General features: G+C 37.4%; 1 long non-coding RNA gene across 1 annotated transcript; it reads left to right on the plus strand.

The window, feature by feature from the left end:
* The first annotated feature begins 2,900 nt into the window (after nucleotides 1–2,900).
* On the plus strand, nucleotides 2,901–10,738 carry LOC120590512 (uncharacterized). The gene is made up of 3 exons (XR_005649728.1): nucleotides 2,901–5,808; nucleotides 6,997–7,299; nucleotides 9,747–10,738. It is a non-coding gene; the product is annotated as an uncharacterized LOC120590512 (long non-coding RNA).
* The last annotated feature ends 6,317 nt before the right edge of the window (nucleotides 10,739–17,055 follow it).

The raw sequence follows: 17,055 nt of genomic DNA on the forward strand, positions 1-17,055 counted from the left end.
ACACCCTGCTTCTAGGTTTTATAGCTGTTTACTTAAGATTAAAAGTTGACATCATATAATTACGCTAACACATTTAATATTTAGAGGTACACTGACAGAATAGCATTGCATTCCTGAGTCCCTGAGAAATTGTGTCATTGGTTGTTAAAACATTAAAACTTTTACTAGGTCATCCAACATGGAATGTTGGAAATTATGGGTGTAATCAAAGTAGCTCACTTAACTGTGAAGAAAGTTTAAAACAATCTTTATTCAATCAATGATAATTAGAGAGAGATCTTGGAAACCTCTTAGTCTAATGGATTCCTTTAATATTGGGAAATGGAGATCCAGAGGTAATAACTTGGTGAATGTCACTTCGCCAATTACTGAGATTTAGGACTAAACCTCAGCTACCTTGATTTTCAATTGAGTTGATTTCCAATTATCTATAATTCCCAAAGTATTCTCCCTCAAAATAAAATATTAGCCCTCTTTCCATAGTGAAAATTAGTGGGAAAATTAGTGAATCTCAAACTGCTTAGACCTAAAGTTTTATTTTATAACAAATATTTCTAAGATTATGATACTGTAATTATATGTGTGTGTGTGTGTGTGTGTGTGTATAATCATTAAGATCACCAAAATATATTTCCCAGATATATTTGGCTTTCATCCACAGTTCCTAGCTCACAGATCTCCTAAACCTTGGAAATTCCTGACCAAAAACAGTGATAGGAGCATCTTTTGTTATAAAGATGTCTCTTCTCAGTTCCTGAAAATGCTACAGAGCACTAAAGGTGAAATGGGTGCCCTATTATTCATAACAAGCCCTTCTACAACTACTTGGTTTATGTTAATGAAGGTGACATTTGCAAAGCGTCTAAAGATGGAGGCTAGTTACCAGGGGAACCAACCATGAATGCAGGGTAAGAAATTTTATCCCACTCCCTGATTTGCAGGGAGGAGAGAGGGGCTGGAGGTCGAATCACTCACCAAATGCCAATGAGTTAATCCATCATGCCTATGTAGTGAAACCTCCATAAAAACCCAGAAGGAGTGGGGTTCAAAGAACCTCCCTGATAAGAAACCAGAACTCTTCCATATGCCCCCTGAGATGTGCTGAGTTCTGGGCTCCAAGAGGATAGAAGCCCCTGTGTTTGGACCTTGCCCTATATATCTGTTCATCTGTTCATTCATAACTTTTAATACCCTTTGTAATAAATGAATATTCTAGTAAGTAAACAGATTTTCTTGAGTTCTGTGAGCTATTATAGCAAATTAATTAAGCCCAAGGAGGGGGTTGTGGGAACCTCCGATTTATAGCCAGTTGGCCAGAAACCCAGGTAACTAACAACCTAAGCTTGAGACGGGTTTCTGAAAGGAAAGGCAGTCTCCTGGGATTAAACCCTTTACCTGTGGAGTCTGACTCTATCACAGTAGACAGTTTCAAAATTGAGTTGAATTCTCAGACACCCTGCTCGTGTCCAAGAATTACTGGTTGGTGTTGGAGAAACTCTACTCATGTTGGAAATCGAGTCTCAGAATACTTTTCAGAGACCTTTTACTATTCTGAAATGCAATTCATATATAATAAGCTACTTATATACTTAATAAAAAGATACCAAATATAATATAAAAATATTTTAAATAATTTTCTAATACAAAGACATATATTCCATCACCTAAAATGCTCATGTATGAATGTATTGGAAAACAGAATGAGATATTCAGGTACTTGCTCTTTACATCTCCAAGTAATATTGTAGAATCGTGATAAAATTAACAGGTACCTTTTCTCTGAGAACAGAGATGATTTCAGTGAGTTATACCATATCAGATGGTCAGTTAACCACAATACATTGGTTACTGATGCCAGACAACTCCTGGTTAAAACTTATGGTCTGGATAGTTGCAGTTGGCTTAGTCTCTTGTCAAAAATTACGTGAAATGACAAAACTTTGTTAGCCAAATGGGGCTCTTTTGAAATTTCCAAGTTAGCTTCTCTGAAAGTTCCAACACTGAGGTTTTCAAACCTGTCAAAGTCAATGGGAGACTTTCTTTAATTGGTATTTCAAGGCCTCAAAACCAAACCAGGAGATACCTATTGCCTCCCTCCAAGAAAATAATTCTCAACTTAATAAACACTTCCAGAACATCAGAAGACTTGCAAAAGTGATCCTCCTCCCTTACTTTCAGAATCCTCTTAACTCTCTTCTCTAAGTCCCTCAGTTCCTCCTTCAGCTCCCTCTACTTATCCCTATCTGAGCTCTATTTCTATTCTTCAGAAATCACCACTCTGAATCTTCCCCCCTCATAGCCTCTTTTTGGTATTTATCTCAAAGACTTGAAAACCCATATCTGAAAAGATATTTGCACACTGATGTTCATAGCAGCATTATTTACAGTGGCCAGGGCATGGAAGCAACTGAAGTGTCCTACAATAGATGATTGGATAAAGAAACTGTGGTACCTATATACAATGGAATATTACTCAGCCATAAGAAAAGATAAAATATTACCATTTGCGACAACATGGATGGACCTCAAACTAATCATGCTAAGTGAAATAAGCCAGACGAAAAAGTTGAAAATTACATGATATCACTTATATGTGGGATATAAACCTAAAAGCAACAAACGAATAGGATAAATAAGCAGAGACTCATGGACATGAACTATAGACTAGTGGTTACCAGAGGGAAGCGGGTAGTGGCGAGGGGAGAGATAGACCGGGTAAAAGGGGTCAAATATGTGGTGACAGAAAGAAATCTAACTATGGGCAGTGAACACACAATGTGATGTATATACATGCCTTACTGTTGAATTGTATGCCTGAAACTGGATTTCGTTAACCGATGTCACTACAATAAAAATTATAAATAAATACATATATACATACATACATACATAAAGTTTTAGATAACTCTTAAAACATCGAAACCGTCTCTTTGACTCCTGGGACTAAAGTGGAACTTCTAGCCATTGTTAAGGATTTCCCAAACTCCAAAACTTATCCCTTTAAATCTCAATGCTCACTTAGTTATATCTTTAGTGCTTATCAGCCGTGTATCTCCTATCTACACCAACTCATCCACATGTTGGTTGGCAATGTCCTACCCAGAGGATGAACTCCGCAGACTAGATTTTAATTTCCTGGGTGCTGCAGACTTAAGTGCCTCACAGAAACAGGCGCAAAAAGACATTCCCCACATTTTCCCTAGGCAAATAAACTAGAAAACTCTTCATCTTTGCATACAAGGAAAGGATGAAACCATCCTAGATTATTTTGGCCACTTTGAGCAAACTTTTCAACAAAATTCTGGAATCAAAGACCTCAATGATTAAATGTTTAATTCTATCTTTGTTACAGGTCTTCATGAGGCCCTTAGTACTTTATTAAAACATGACTTCAATTGGATTAAAAAAACAACAACAACAAAAAACAACAACTACAAAAAAACCACGAAATTGCCTCGCTAGCCACCTAACTAGCAAAGACTATAGAAAAAGAAAAAGAAACCGGAATTACTCAGACCATAGATTTTCAGGAAAAATGGCTAAACAAACAGCCATGTAACATCAACAAATAAACTCCCTACCCCTGATTCTCCCCAAATACCAGATCAAGAAAACCTGGACATTTTTAAAGGGATTGCCTCAAATATAAGTGATGGCTCCAATTCAATCCAGAGAAGGCACCCCAATCCAGAGTTAATAAACATGATTAGAAAATTTCTGGGGATTTGATGGGTACTTTTTCCCATTTAACAGCTAATCAACTAGGGGAACTAGGTATTACAATTGTGGACAATTTAGTAAGAGCTCTCACTGACACTGGGGCCACCCTATCAGTCCTCAACCCTGGAGTTTCAAAACCATTCAAATGGTTGGGGTCAGTAACCAACCTGTGACAGTCTTCAATTCTCAACCTATTCCTTCTCAGCTAGGATTCTTAACAGGCACTCACTGTTTCCTACTTATTCCATCTGTTCCCATACATCTTTTAGGTGAGATTTCTTAGAATCTTACCATGCACCTTTTAACTTCTCCCAAGAGGGGGGAAACACTCCTCCATCTCAACCTATGCCCTAATAAAGACCCATCACTAATTTCAGAAAACCCTTTTTTTCTCCGGGTCCCCATCAATTATCTTCTCCACTATGTCTCCTCACCCAGACCTTCACCATCTACCTCGCAGCCTCTGGGCAAAATCAAATACAGATGTGAGCTATATCCATTCTGCCCCAACCCAGCAAGATTCAAACTGACCCTAAAAATAAACCCCTCCCAAATATTTAACAGTACTCCCTGAATTTCCAAGCCATAACAGGAATTCGGCCTATAATTAATGATTTCCTACGCAATATACTACTTATAGTTCCTTGCACTAACCCCTAATGATATCCCCCATACTGCCTGTTGAAAACCAAACTGACAAGGCTCACACTTTGTCCAAAACCAAAGGGCTATCAATAACATAGTAATTCCTACCACCCTATAGTTCCTGACCCCTACATTCTACTTTCCAATTACCTTCTGAAGTAACTCGTTTTACTGTCATTGATTTTTGCAGTGCCTTGTTTAAGTACCCCCGTTGACCCTGAAAGCCAATACTTATTCATCCTCACCTGGAATAGACATCAATATACCTGGAACATTCTTCCCCAGGGATATACTGAGAGCCCCACCAATTTCTCCCAGACCCTCAAATCTGATCTCTCAGATCTCACCTTCCCTATGGGATCTACCCTCGTTCAATATGTTGATGACCTACTCCTTTGCTCCCCAAGCTTTGAAGCCTACTTAACTGATAATCTCCACTTGCTTAAGAGTTTTGCAGATAAAGGACATAAAGTTTCTAAGGAAAAACTCCAATTCTTCAAACCTCTGTCAAATTTTTAGGGCACCTCCTCATACTAGAAGGGTTCAACATTGACCCTTCCCATTTCCAAGGAGTCTGTCTCATTTTTTTTTCTGAATCTAAGAGCAAATGCCAACTTCAGAGATTCTTAAACTTGCATGGTATTGTCAAAACTGACTCCCTAGCTCTTCCCTGATATCCTAACCCTTTTAGCACTTACTGAAAAACACCTCTCCTAGTCTGATCTTGTGGGATTCCACCTCAAGACAATCTTTCCAAGAAATCATGGCCCAACTTGCCTTAGCCCCTACTCTTGAATACCCCAATTATAATCTCTCTTTTTACCTTTTTATTTGTGAATGAGAAGGTAATGCCCCTAAGCACCCTTACTCAACTTCGTGGAGGCTAACATCACCCAATTGGATATTATAGTCAATAGTTTGACTCAGTACCTCAAGGACTTTCTCCCTGTTTCAGAACAATTGTAACGATCTTTCTTTAAAAAGAAAAAAAAAAAGCTACTAAAAATATTACATTAGAGTCCTCTTACCATTCGTGCATCCTATTCTGTGGAATCTTTACTCAATCTCACCATATCTGGCATTTTTCTACTAGTCATTTAACCTCCTATGAAGTCCCCCTTCTCCTCACCTAACCATCACCCACTGCCACCCTCTTTCCCCTCCTGACAGCTCCCCTCATGACTGCTTAACCCTTACCGACCAACTCCTGATCCCCAGATTTCACCTCCAAGGAACTCCACTTCCTAATGCAGATTCAAAACGGTATACTGATGGCTCCTGCTTATGGATGTCTGACAAGGATATACTACTGTCCACACTCCAGGAAACCAGAGAATCTTGGCTACTCCCAACTGCTTCTGCACAGCAGGCTAAATTGCCTTATCTTACCTGTGCCTGTCTTCTGGCTGAAGACAAATCTGCTAACATTTATACTGACAGTAGGTATGTCTTTGGGGTAGTCCATGACTTCAGAATGCTTTGGAAACAAAGCATATTTTCTAACCTCTTCAGGACTACCATTAAAGAACAAAAAGTTCATTCTGGTCCTTCTAGATGCCATCCTTGCCCCAGGATTTTTGGTTACCATAAAAACAAAACAAAACAAAACAAAACAAAAAACAGACATTCCCTTGCCACTACTGAAGAAGCTAGGAGGCAACCAACTTGCTGACAAGCTGCTAAAGAGGCCACCCAAAAGTCCCCAATATCTACCTTCCTGTTCATTTCTAAGTGCTCACACACTGTCACGGGAATCCAAGATCAACCAAAGAAAGCTTAAGCACTCTCATACAACTCTGAAAAAGGGAAATGGACCAAAGCTTGTTGCACATTTTATTCAGATTAACAGTTATGGATAGGGCTAATAGAAATCCTGTCCTTCCCACTAGTCTCCAAAAGGACAGATATATTATCATTTAAACATTATTTGACTCACTGGAACACTGACAAAAATGATCTAATGAGATATACAAACAATATTATTGGGAACTGTCAGACCTGTAAGATTTTCACACAATGAACCCTGGAAAGCCTTTACATGTTGCCCAAAGCCAATTTCCATCGCCAATGAGCCCTTCGAAAATCTGGCAACTAGAGTTTTTCCAGCTCCCCCTATCTCAAAATTATATGTTTAAGTTTTAATTTGTATGTTTTCTCACTGATTGGACGCCTTTTCCTGCTGGCAAGCCACAGCTATGGCAGTAGCAAAAATATTACTAGAAAAGATCCACTTGGGGAGGTTCCTTTGGAACTCCACAGCAACTGAGGAACACATTTTATGGGTCGAATTGTCCAAAATATTTGTGAAACCTGGCCTATCCGCATTTTCACTGCACATATCCTCCACAGTCCTCTGGATTGGTAGAATGAACACATGGGATCATTAACACACAGTTAGCTAAGCTCTGCATCACTTTTGGCTTGCCATGGCCTAAGGCCCTCCCCTCAGTCCTTCTAAAGCTCAGTGTCACTCTCACAGGCAGACATAAACTTTCACCATTCAGAACCTTTACAGGACGACCAATGTGCTTGACTAAGTATTGCAGCCCCCCATAATAATTAAAGGAGATCTCTTAGGGTGTTGTCAGGAGCTTATCAAGGTGCTGCAGCTGAACTTCCATCTTGTTACAGATTGCACCCAGTCAGAGTGCTCTCAGGAGACAAAGACCCACCCCACAATCTCCAGTCAGGTGACTTTATTCACAGGAAAATGCGTCGACTCAAAGATGCTCTCCATCCTCAGTGGAAGGGAGCATATCAAGCACTTTTAATTAAGCCATGTACAACCAGATTACAGGATACTGACTCGTGGATCCATATCTCTCATGCATAAAGGGCACCAACTTCTGAACACTGCTGGATTTCTCAACCAATCTCTGAGATGAGAATTTGCCCAATGAAAAACAAACAACTCCTCCTGAAACTGAAGATCAGGTAACTTCATGGGTTGAGACTAGAAACTCATAAATGCCTGATATTCTACCTCCAGAGACCACCTTACTGCTCTCCCTCCTCATTCTTCGATATGTGTTTTAAAACCCCAAACTCAGATGAAATTCTCAAGAGGTCGCTTAGGACCCCTGGTTTCTCCCCTGGTTCTAGTTTTTGAATTCCTAATTTTTTCACCCCGCCCCAGGTTATGCCTTCCCACTTACCCGACACCTTCACTTTCATTCTCCTTGCTCCTCTCATCCTCCTTTTTCATCTCCTCCGCCTTTATGGCACCCTTCCATCCAGATTAAATCACTTTGTAAAAAATAATCATGTTATTCCACTTCCTCAACCGCCCATTTTGTCCCTCCCAAATTTTCTCCAGAACTTCTTAATCCAGTTATCATGGACATTGGCTATTGCAGGGAATCTCTCCAAATACTGGATCTGTCATTCCTTTCCTCCCTGTGCCTTCTCTAGCTTCCTTGACCCTGCTGTAGTCTCGGACATTTACAGTTTCCCATCTGCTCATAACTGCACTATATCATACTTCCGGTCATCCACTGGAATACTCGTTTTCCTATTTCACCTAAAGCCTATCCTTACTCTCTGGTTCTTCCTAATGCTCCCTACTAACAGTCAAGTCACTCTTTCTGGCCACAGTGCAATGAAAAGGCACTTATAATCACAGAAACCTGACCCTCTCAAACAGTAAAAGGGCATTAACTTCCTTTCTCAATGCCTCTCACCTTTCTGCCCCAGCATCTTCTTTCCAACCAAGACCTGTGATTAAGGTCACCCCCACCTGGTTGCTGTTAACAACTCACTTTGGTATACATTTCTGCGATCCTATCTGTCCAACCAGCCTGCAATTTGAACCAGATTACTCACCCTTGGTCCCTTCTCTCCAATGACCTTTGGTTTGACCAAATCCCTCAAAACCTCCCCACGAACCTCTCCAAAACCTCTCTGGTGTATTTAGTGCCCCTCTGGTTATGTTTTCATCTGCACATACAAGAAATGATCGTAGGCCTTTGACTGCCTAAACTCCTAGAGAACGTGGGACATCTGTGCCCTAAGCTAACCTGGTTACCCCTCTCTATATTCTTCAAAACTTTAATCTCTGCTCATCTTCAAGGGAAAAAAAAGGTCCCTTTCCATCATTCCATCATAGATGATTATCCTGATGAGAATCCTGGTGACTATGAGGAAAATAGCTATGGCGTCTAGGCTGATTGAGATTTAACTACGGGCTATATAGGACTCATAGACCACTACCTATTGTGGAGCATCTTTTCATTCATAGGTCTTGGTACTTATCCATGACATGATGACAGGAACCCTCACCTACACTGTCAGTCAAATAGCCAGGTCCAATGCCAGAGCCATTCAGGCACAAATGAAATCCTTAGACTCCCTGGCCCGAGTTGGCTTAAACAACTGCACAGCTCTTGATTGTTTTCTCACCACCCAAGGAGGAGTTTGTTCTGTGGCTAACACCTTCTGCTGCTCTTGGATTAACATATCATACTAGGTAGAATTTGAAATGACCAAGATTCTTGAATTAGCCAAGTTTCTGAAAGGACACTCCAACTTTTCTCTAAATCTTTCCTTTTTAAACTTTGTTGACTTATTTTTCTGGCTACCTTCTGGTTTAGGTGATTGGCTCAGATCAGCTTATCCTAACAGTTTATACTATTATTTATTCTTCCAAGTTTCAGCCTATGACTCCTTTTTAGAATCATTCTCTTAAATTTTAAAAAATGCCCCCAGAAGATTCCTTCCCAGATTATGCTTGGCCAGCACTTGCAGACTTTATCAGAACCAAATCCCAGCCAAGATCAATGACCATGTATTCTAACCAAACTTTATTGAATTGTAGACACATTTCTTCTTCCCCAAGGGACCAGAAGGACCAAAGCAGGGAGCCATGCTACTTCAGCAACCACTAAGGGACTCAAAAAGAACTGGAGTTCATTAGCACCAATGCATTCTGTGAGGTTTGATTAAAAGGGAGAAACGTGGATTTAATTACATAGTGGACTAGTGCTCCTAAAAGAACATTGTTGAATTAGCAGCCGTTTTATCTGTTCAGAAATGCTCTCTGAAGCCTGAATTCCTAGAAAAGCCAGGAACGGGTTCATAAATTGCCTGACAAGCTTACAAAGGACATTACATTTACCCTCCCTTCACCACTCACTGAATCTAAGTTTACCTGATTTAGAAATGCCCGTAGCCCCAACCAATCTCTATCCTGCTTACACATATTTGCAGTTTCACTGCTTGCTCCAATCAATCCCCTTAAAGTCACCTTTCTGTAGTGTATGTCCTTAACACTGTCCCCTACTTCTCCCTCTTTGGAATGCACTTTTGGTTTATATGAGAAACTGCATCTTCCTGGCTTGCAACCCATATTTGTAACAACAAATCTTTCTTGATTTAAATTTCAGGGTCTTCAGAATTGGTTGACACATGGATCGAGGGTATAGTATCTTTTCCGCCTACTACCTGAGGAGGTTCTTTGCTCGAGCTATTGCTGCAACTGAGGAAGACATTGAGACAGCACTGATTCAATTCTGGAAGGATTACAACATCTATGGCTAAAACAAAAACCCTGCTTGGGCTTGGGATGATGTCACTAAGGAGTATAAGAATGGCATATGGAATATGACACTTGAGAGAGTCATCTAGGACTTCAAAGTATTTGCCAAGGATGAGGTTTCAAACAACTTTTGATGGCAAACTACTTTAACTTGGGTATGGATGAGTTTGACATTAAAAAGCTCCTAGAGGCGTTTCTGAAGAACTGACTAATGAGGAGCAGTTGGAACTGGAACAGGAATGCATAGCTGAAGAAGAGGCAAGAGAAAAGGAAACCGCAGGAGAAGTAAAAGAAGAACCCACAAGAAAATTCACAGTAAAGGGTTTAGCAGAAGCTTTGGAAGACCTCAACAACATCCTTGAAAACCTTGAAAACATGGACTCTAACACCAAAAGGTTTTCATTAATAGAGAAGAATGTTCATCGTACATTTGCTTACAAGCAAATCTATGATTTAAAAACATAAGAGGTTTTTATGTCACCTCATCTGGTTTGGGAAAGACTAAATGCATTAATACAGATCTCTGTAGAGACCTGACATTTATTATTATGTATATTTCTATCACAAAAGTTTTCTCTACTAATTAGATGGTAGATTCCAAATGCTGCTCTCCATTACAATCCTAGCACCCTGAATAATTTCTGGAATACAGTAAGTTTCAAATATTTGTTGAAAGAATGAATATGATGGACATAAATATGTTTCTATTTTATGGTATTTGGCAAAGGGCATCATAATTTCCATGTTCCTTGTTTTATGATTATGATTGAAAGCTATTCTTTTGGAATACATATCAAAACAAAGAAAGATCTTAGAAATAAAAAATGTTATGTCACTGTAGAATGCTATTTGATATTGCATATACCTCTGTTACTGGTAGTCGGTAATAACCACCATAATTTAATTTATTTAGGACTTTACATTTTACCAAGGTAATACACATAGGTTAGCTCATTTATTTACCACACAGTTGTATGAAGAAGATATCATCTGATTTCTTTTTTATTGGAAACAAAACTGAAGATAAGAGAATCTATTAGGGAGTAATGGCGGTGAAAGAGAAAGTAGGGAGAGACTAGGAAGGAAAAGACTTGGATTATAATGTAGTTCTGACACCTGTGAAAGGAAAGAAGGAAAAAGGATTGGGGAGAAAAACGCAGGAATACAACTCTGAGATAGCTTTATCCTGCAGGGAATTCTGGTGCAATGGTACCCATTGATGAGCTTGGCTTGGGCAGAAGTGGACAGGTGCTAGCGTATGTGCTGCCTTTAATCATTGGCCTTGATTGGAAAGCTGAGGTAGATCCTGAAGTTGCGACAGATGGAAGCTGTCAGCAAACTGCACTTGTACAAAATGATCCACAAGCATAAAAAGAGTGCTGGACCATTTGTTTAGGTCTTGTGATGTCCCAGGAACTGTATTCTGTTTCTATCCTTCTGATCCTACTAGGCAGATGTCAAAACTCTCTCTTCTGTGACCTCATGTTCCAGGGTTCAAAATTCATTTTCATTGAAATCATCTGATTGACTGCCTTTTTCACTAGGATCCATGTTCCTTGAGAGCAGGACTATATTGTTTTTGTACCTCAAAATTTTGACACAGCCTGGCCAATATTAACTCATTCTCAATCAAATCTTTGAAAGAAAGGAAGGCAGGAAGATAAGTGGAAAGAAAGCAGAAGGAGCAAATAGCTAGCCTTCTGTGCACTAAAACTCAGTTGATTTGTAGAGCTTACCCTAGATAAAATCACAGGACTGCTTAGCGATGCTGCCCAGGTTAATAATCAATTGCAGTATACCAATGTTTCACTTTTTGCCCTTAAGACCCTTTTGCGTTCTTAAAGGCTATTAAGACTCCAAAGAACTTTTGTTTATGTGGGTTATATCTGGCAATATTTGCCCTATTCGAAATTAAAAGTAAAAAAAATAAAAAATAAAAAATAAAAAAGTTTAAGTATTGACTTATTTAATAACAATAATAAAGTAAAAGTAACATACTTTTTAAAAATGTATAGCTATACTTTCAAAAAAAGAAAAATTAGTGAGAAAAATAAATATTGTTTTAGTTTTGAAAATTAATGTCTGGCTTAATGGAAAAATGCTATACTATCCTTGCTTTTGCATTTCTCTGTTATGATATGTTGTTTTAATTGAATGATATAAAGAAAACTCAGCATTATACATATATGTAGTTGAAAAAGGAAGAACTTTGTGAACTCCTGAAAAAGTGTCATGGATCCTCATGAGTCCTTGCACCACATTCTAAGAAGTTCTTTACTAGAACAATTTCATACCCTAAGATTCTCATTTTCAACTCCCCAAAATGTGTGTCCTTGGCCACAGGGTGAATAGGGATGAGTAGACCACACACACAATTCCAGGAATGGATACATCACTCAAAGCAAATTCCCTAATGATTGTGGGTCTCTAGTGTCATTTATGTATATCGGGGTGGGAATATTCTAGGTTTACTCAATAAGATATAAAAATAGGTGGAGGATGTCCTGAATTTTGATGGATACAAGCTAATGAAGTTAGAAAAATAACATTTATACTTTCTATTTGAATAGCTAACTATCATTTGCACAGTCTACTCATATATTATGTCAATTTGATAATAATCTCACTGTTGTTACTACTCCCAGTTTCTAGATAAGGAAATTGGGACTCAGAAAGGATAAGTGACATTTCTAAGGTCACACTGCTAATAAGTATAGATCTGATAACCAACAAAAGATTTCCTGTTTTAAGTTAGATTGTTAGATGGAATTAAGAAAGTGAAGCTTTATCTACTTATTGATGCAGTCAGATATAAAATTAAGAGAAAGAAGTTTCTGCAAGTGAACATGTTAAGGCAGCTTTGAAACAGTTAATTACTGAGATAGTCTTTACTATTTGATCCCATTCTCACTTCACTATTTCCTTCTGTTAAATTAACCAAGTTTTTCAAATGAAATTATTGAGAAGCATTATTTTTTTTACCAACAGATCAGGATTATCCTACAGGTAACACAGACTAAGAGCAACCCTAAAGAGCCATCAAATGTAATAAATGAATCCACTTTTCTCCCTTTCCACCAACACCACTTTGGTCCAGTATGCCATCATCTTGCTAGATGATCACAATTATCTCCTAATTTCATCTACTTTTTCTTGAATTTAATGCACAAACCAGGAATCTAAGGGTCATCCTTGACTCCCCCTTTTCTCAGACCCCTCCAGTCAGATCAGCCAATATATCATACTGAGTCTACCCTCACCACTGTGATTTTTTATTTAAATGTAAATCATATCAAGTTACATCCAATATTGGGAAGCTGAATACTTCCAACGGGTTACTTTTTGTTCACCTTTGAATAAAATTCTACAAGGCCCTGCACGATCTGCCCCACCTACCCATTTGTTCCTCCAATTGCCCACTGTCCCAGGAACTCTTGCCGTCTGTTTAATCCTCAAACTCTCTAGATTCCGTCTCTGTTCATTACCTTTGAACTTTGATACCCTCCCTGCTTGAAATAATTATCACATGACTGCTCATTCTGTTTATGAAGTTCTCACTGATAAATATTTTTCCTCCTGAGAAAGGCTTTTTCTAACCATGTTTTCTGAAATAGCTTGCTCTAGTTATTCAATCTTATTTTATTATAAATTAATATTTATTAAGTGTTGATTGAAATTCCTTACTCTTCAGTTTTAAGAATTAGGTTTATTGGAAGCAAATTTTCATTGGGCAAATGTTTGTGTCACTAGATAAGCTTTATATTTCTCACCTCACACTATTCATTTTCATAGATATTCCTTTCCTACCAAGCAATCTGAGTTCACCCCTGGTGAGCATAGTCACATTTTTTTTACTTAACTTACCCAGACATTTATGAACATGCATAAGAAGCAGGGCAGACTGCAGATCCAGAATGCCATGGTTTGAATCCTGACGCCACCTCTTACTACTTGTGTGATCCTAGGACTGTTATTTATCTTCTCTCAGCTTCCTCAGCACCAAAACTAGAATAATAATAGTACCTACCTCTTTGGGTTGTAGTGAGGTTTTGAATGAGTTAACATGTGAAATGCTTAGAATGATACTGTCACAGAGTAAGCACTATAGAAGTGCTATCATTATTATTTTGATGCATCTGCATATACATTTTGGGTTTATTTTTATAAAATGGGAACATAAAATATATTTCTATATAATTCTCCTCAACCTGATTTTCATTCTTTCCTTCATTCTCCTCATTCTTAACTAAACTCTTCCATTCTTAAAGATAAATTACAGAGATCCCTTCACAATCAAGAAATTGAATTTATTTAAGGAAAATAGCTGCACAGCCCTTAAGGTATATAATCCTTCTATTTAACTGCTATTAGATGGGCATTGGTTTGTTTCTAGGCATTTTAACATTATTATTTTTTCCACTTCAAAAATGCTGTAAGAATTTTTTAACATATACACTTCCTACAGCTGCTTTTACCATTATAGGAAAGTAACAGGAACTAATTGTTGTGTCAAACAGACACTGCAAGATTAGGTGTCCTAAACAGGCCTAGAAAATCATATTTCTAACAGCAATGTCAAAGAGAGTCCTCTCCCACCCCTGCCCTACCCATTCCCTACAGACGTCCTTTCTTCCTGAGTTGTAAATATTTTAAATTTGAACATTTTATGTTGTTTAAAATTGGTTGAAACATTTTAAATAATTATTATTTAACTTTGTGTCTCTAAAGTACCTAAGGTCAATGTTTGTATATGATTTGATACAGAGGTTTTCATTTAGGCAAGGTACCAATATCTTTTCATTTAGGCGAGGTACCAGCATCGTTTATTAAATAAACCTTATTTTTTTTCTAAATTTAAACACCAAATTTTTATATATTCAATTCCCAAAATATTGAAATATGTTGTTTTGTTTTACTGATTGACTTTAAAACAAGTATGCTCTCTATTCTTCTTTATCATATTTTTCTCAGCTCTTCTCAGGCATTTTCCCCACTTCCATATACATTTTAAGTTTATTTGTTTTCAATTTTTTTAACACTTACAAAATTGTATAATTTTGCTTACCCCTTGCCCACTTTTTTTTTTCCTTAATAGAGTATTTGATAGATTTAAATTTTGGATGATGTTATTTTCAAAGAGTCCACCCACCCTAGTATTTTTGTTTAATTAATTTCATCCTCTTTAAAAAAAAAAAAATTTCCTACTTTGTTCCTTTTGCCTTTCTTTTCTTAATTTATTAACATGAGTACTTAGTGCCTCATTTTCAGTCTTTTCCTGTAATATAAAAGTGTATTAGGCTCACGGTTTTCTTCTGAGACAAGCTTTAACTATATTCTACAAGTTATAGTATGAAGTATGTGTTTTCTTTGTAATTTAAAATTTATAATTTAGGTTTGATTTTTTTCAGTTGACTTCATAAGTTATTTAGGAGTCTATTTTTTATTTTAAGTAGTTTTTATTTAATTTATTATTTTATTAGATTATATTCTAAGAATGTGGCCTGTAAAATACCAGCATTTAAAATTTTATGCTTATTTTTTGTCTCTCACATCTTTCAGTTCTGAGTGATTGAAATAATGTAACTTCATTTTAATAAACCTCTCAGTTATTTAATTATTTGTTAATATTTTAATTGTTTTGTAATTTGATGCATTTTCATTTAAGTATTTTATATCTCCTTTGAAACATGCCTTTTGCTTATTCGTAGATGTCCCACAAAAGCCCTTTTCTCTGGAAATTCTTCCTAAGCCTGTAGCCTCAAAAGTACCTTCTAAGACTTGCTAGCCAGTCCTGGGTACTGTCTTGTTCTAAGACTTAGTTAAAATGGAGTTTAGAGGAAGAGAATGCTTAGAATGCAAATTTACAATGCTATTGGATGCTTTAGGTTTTTAATTTCTAATATATTTTTTCCTTCCCGACTTTTATGATTTTAACAGGCCTTCTCAACAATGTGGGATACAGAATACTGACAAAAGTATTAGTAGTAAACTAAGAGAAACAGAAAAATTGAATTAAAAGTGAGAGAATGCAGAGAGGTGGAATATGAGATTATAATTCCTTTTTATGGTAACAATTATTATTTATTGGATGTCTATCCTGTGTAAATACTATATCATACGATATTTATCACTACAGCTGTACTACAGGGTAGGTATTTTTCACTTCATTTTAGAAATAAAAAAGTGTGTGGAACCAAGAGATTTGATATCTTTCTAAATGCTATGCAAGTTAGTAAGTGGCTGAGCTGGAAAGTTTGAATGATTCCCAAAGTACCTTCTGTACCATACTGCCTTACTTGTATGCAGACTAAGAAGATATTCTGAATAAATGGTTATCCATAGACAATGAAAGAAGTATAATACTTCTTTAACCACACATATTTATTCAGTAAATAGTTATTTAGCACAATGCTAGTGTTGCAGCCACTAAGCAAGAGGAAATGTCAGTAGAGTAGGTGTTTTTGGAAGAAGGAAAAACAAATGGAGGCATATATTTGAATCACCTATGGGATATCAAAGTGGAGATATCTAGTAATAAGCTGGAAATACTGGTGTAAGACTCGGAGTGGGGGGGGTAATTCAGTCATTCAACAGATATTTATTGGTCATCTACTCTGTTCAAGGCATAGACAGGCAATGAGAATAGCTGCAAGGTGTTCAGAGTACCTTAGGTATTGGCTGAATACAATTTTTATTAGTTATCACCAAATAAATGAGAGTCGACATAGAAGTGGAGATCACCCAAAGCAAACTCATAGAATGCAGGGGCTAAGGTAGGAAGAAGAGGCTAAAGACAAGTTAATAGTCACTAACATTTTAGGGATAAGTCAAAGAGAAGGAGTTCAAGAAGGAAAAAATAAGAGGATTCAGAATGAGGACCAAGAATGATAATGATATGATTAAAGCCAAGGAGAAGGAATTTTGAGTCCAAAAATTTATTGAATGAATTTTGGCCTCAACTATCCCTAAAGTCATGACCAACTTTGGCTTCTTCTTTTAGGACCATATGCCAAATTGGTATCCCATTTCTTGGGCTCATGGCAAAGACTCCCAGATTTTTGGGAAACTGAGCAGAAACCTGGAGTAGACAGTCCCGATATCCTTTAGAGAAATGAGGGCTACCTGAACTGTAGCATGACCACTCTTGATGGTCACAT

The sequence above is a fragment of the Pteropus medius genome, unplaced genomic scaffold (genome assembly GCF_902729225.1).
Source record: "Pteropus medius unplaced genomic scaffold, Ma_sr-lr_union100, whole genome shotgun sequence".
NCBI lineage: Eukaryota > Metazoa > Chordata > Mammalia > Chiroptera > Pteropodidae > Pteropus > Pteropus medius.